The sequence below is a fragment of the Apis dorsata genome, unplaced genomic scaffold (assembly GCF_000469605.1).
Source record: "Apis dorsata unplaced genomic scaffold, Apis dorsata 1.3 scaffold_331, whole genome shotgun sequence".
Taxonomy (NCBI): Eukaryota; Metazoa; Arthropoda; class Insecta; order Hymenoptera; family Apidae; genus Apis; species Apis dorsata.
Genome location: NW_006263599.1, coordinates 621,589 through 624,799, shown reverse-complemented (window position 1 = coordinate 624,799; position 3,211 = coordinate 621,589). Strand labels below are relative to the sequence as shown.

Here is a 3,211-nt window from a genome sequence, read left to right as displayed (position 1 = left end):
TCTATATCCTATATCCTCCAGCCAACATCCTTCAACCCGCTCCGAAGAAACCGGTTTCCCTCCTTCGTGCCCCGTGCACCAATCTCGTCCCGATCGGAGCCCGAACCCGTCGCCATCCCCGTCCAAATCCAACCTCTAGCAGAATTTATTTTTCAACGTGGACTGCGATCCGCGAACCGGGCCGGAATTTGTACCTCCGACAACCGTCGAAGATTCATCGGAGGGGTTCCAGGTTAAAGGATGGATGAATATTCATGGTTTTTTGAAATGCACGTTTGCATTTGTGCCCGGGGAATTACGGGGAAGCCGCGATCGGGTCGTTAATCTTGCAGCTTTAAAAGATAACTCGAGGATGGTTATTTTTTTCGCGATGGTTTTCCTCGATCGGATTTGTTCAGAATTTATGCGCTTTTAATTTCTCTCTTCCTCGGATATTTTCTCGGAGTTTTCAATCAATCGATGATAATTGGTACACCATGATTCGGGAATAAAGATAATCGGGAGTAAAATTTTTCTCCATGGCAAATAATTCACGAGTCGATGGGATCTATCTCTCGCGCGGTTATCTTCCAAAATCTTCTTTGAGCTCGTTTTCTTAGAGGAAATAGGGAATTCGTTTCTCTTCTCCTAGCACCGTGACAGATTCTAATTTATCTTCCACAACACGGCAGAAGAAAGTTCGGTTGAACGCGTGGACGGCTTTTATTCCATCTGCGAGGAATCTGTCGCCAACCATTTTCACACTGTCCAACCAAAACTCAACCGAAAAGTTTCGATTGAGGCGAAGTTAACAATTCCACAATTTTCCACTTTCGCGACCGGCCGAGTATCATCTTTCTTATTGTCTGGGAAAGAGATTACGGGGTGCTTGGGAAAGCTTTTAATTTTACCTTCGAGGTGCGAGATCCCCTCCTCCCCCCTATAAGTCGTCAAATATTACGACGAGCGTTCATAAAGATTTGAAAACGAGGAATTCTCAGCAGGCAACAGCGTGCCGCCGCCGACTTCATTCGAGAGTCCCACCATTTTAAATTTAAATCTTTCCCCAAGTTGGTGATTTCTTTCCCTTTTCATTCCGATTAAAGGGAATCGTAAAAATATCAACCGATTTTATTTATTTCTTTTTTTATTTTTGTTTTTTTAATTAATAAAAGTTTGATCGAAATTGCTTACGAAATAGATGCGATATTCCCTTTCTCTCTCTCTCTCTCTCCCTTTATTCCGTTTATCCGCGTCTTATCAATTGTCGGACGATAAACGGAAGGGTGAGTCTCTCTCTCTCTCTGTTTCTCTCTCGGTATCTAGAGAGACGACTTAAGCATCCCCTCGATTCGATTTATTCGGCCGAAAGCCCGACAGATTTCGTGGATACCCAATCCTAATTTACTTTTTCCATACCGGTGCCACGACCTTCGAGTTGTGGTACATTGCCCCCGTCTTCTAGTTCTCCTGTTTCTTCTCTCCGCTCCAAGTTCATTCTCCCGTATAAAAAAGGGGAGAAACTTGTTCGCTTTCGAAACTTCTAATCTTTAATTCCATGAAATATTCATTTTTCATTTTATTCCATTTAGATTTACGATTCGGATGTATCTTCTTCTTCTTCTTCTTCTTCTTCTTTTACTTCGAACTTTGTAATGTAATAAATTTTTAAATTTCAATTTTCAAATTCTTGCATTCAAATTTATTATTATTATAATAATGCACGGTATAATGCGGACTCTCGATCCCTTGTTTAAACGCAAACCTACTCGGAAGATTAAATATTAATTCACTCGCAGAAATCCGCTCTCCAATTCTCAAGTTTCCAATCATAGTTTGGAGGGAGCTAAACACTTGAAACGATCCTCTCGTCTTGGAATCGGTAACAATCACGAAATCCCGATTTATCTCTGACCCACCACCACCCATCGCCACTATCACCACCACCACTGCGACCTTCTCGTAATGGAGATAGAGAGTGCATCGGCCTCCCTAAACCCCTCCAAATCTTGTCCGTCTTACGATAATACCTTGGAGAGCCTTACTTCCACCCTCGATGATTTCCATTTTCCTTGAAACGAAAAAAGGAAAAAAAAAAGAAAAAGAAAAAGAAAAAGGAAAAAACACATCCAAAAATGGCAGAGTGTTTCTTTTAATCGGTATCATTAACATTCGCTACGTGTAGCTTCCGCAAGAAATAGCAGCCGCTTACAGACGAACCAATAAAAGAAAATCGGTAGAGAGAACAACCCCAAATTCCAATTTATCTCCTTTGTGCCTGGCGACCTTCAGATCGGGGTACATCGGCCCCTGACACCCCTTCCTCCTCGCTCGTCATATTCCTAAACTCTCCTCCACTCCAACGTTTCCAACTAAGGGCAATAGAAAGAGAGAGAGAGAGAGGGAGGGAGGGAGACACGAGAGGGTGAGTTTTTGCCAGGCGAAGTAATTCCACCAGCAGACACCCCCTCCAGTTTGTCGGGCGCGTGGCGATACACGCAACCCCTCTCCGCGTAGTTTTCAATGCTGGATTGGTGGGGGTTGCTCAGCCGATACGGGGGTTGCGACGATACTGCGGGGAGCGAGAGAACCACTGGGTGGCTGGCTAGCTGGATGGTTCGCCGGCTGGTTGGCTGGCTGGCTGGTAAAGGGGTTGCGTCGTGGCGCCGCCGTTGTCGCCGTTCCAACGCGAATCCGTCCCTCGTAAGGGAGCGTTCAGTCGACGCGCGTCTCTTCCGGAAGACACGTATATACACCCGTGCATACCCGTTATCAAATCATACGAGACACCCCTGTCGTGAAGTGTCGCGATCTGTCTGGCCCGCCACGGGTTTACGCACCAGTGCGTGAGCGACTGGATGGATTCGTCCTGAGAGGTAATCTCGCCGTCCCTTCCCTTTCGTTTTCTTCCTTTCTTTTTTTCCTTTTTTTTAATTTTTTTCGTTTGTTTACGAGAGTGCGCGAGAGGGTGGGCGGCAATGGTCGGGACAAGTGGATGGAACTATACGAAAAACTACGGGACGATTGTCAATGGGGGAATTTTAAGAACGTATGTATAGTTTTATTATAAGCTCACCCTCGTCCTATCATGCAACGATTCTTGTTAACTTGCCAGCTAAATCTGGAGGAACGTAAAGATAGCAGTAACGTATTATGGTTGTACGTATGACTCATCGATGCGGACGTCTATTTCTTAGCTCAGAAATTCGAGGTAGAATTCTCTCTCTCTCTC

At 44.9% G+C, this 3,211-nt stretch overlaps 1 protein-coding gene across 2 annotated transcripts in view; it reads left to right on the top strand.

The window, feature by feature from the left end:
• Positions 1-3,211, top strand: part of LOC102671217 (serine/threonine-protein kinase 26) — a 79,748-nt gene that overhangs the window by 18,758 nt on the left and 57,779 nt on the right. The window contains exon 1 of one of the 2 annotated variants that reach the window (XM_006617946.2): positions 2,737-2,855. The exons of the other annotated variant lie outside the window; for it this stretch is intronic. The gene's annotated coding sequence lies outside the window, so the exon portion shown is untranslated. Of the gene's footprint in view, positions 1-2,736; positions 2,856-3,211 lie in introns of those variants that run through there. 2 annotated transcript variants of the gene reach the window in all.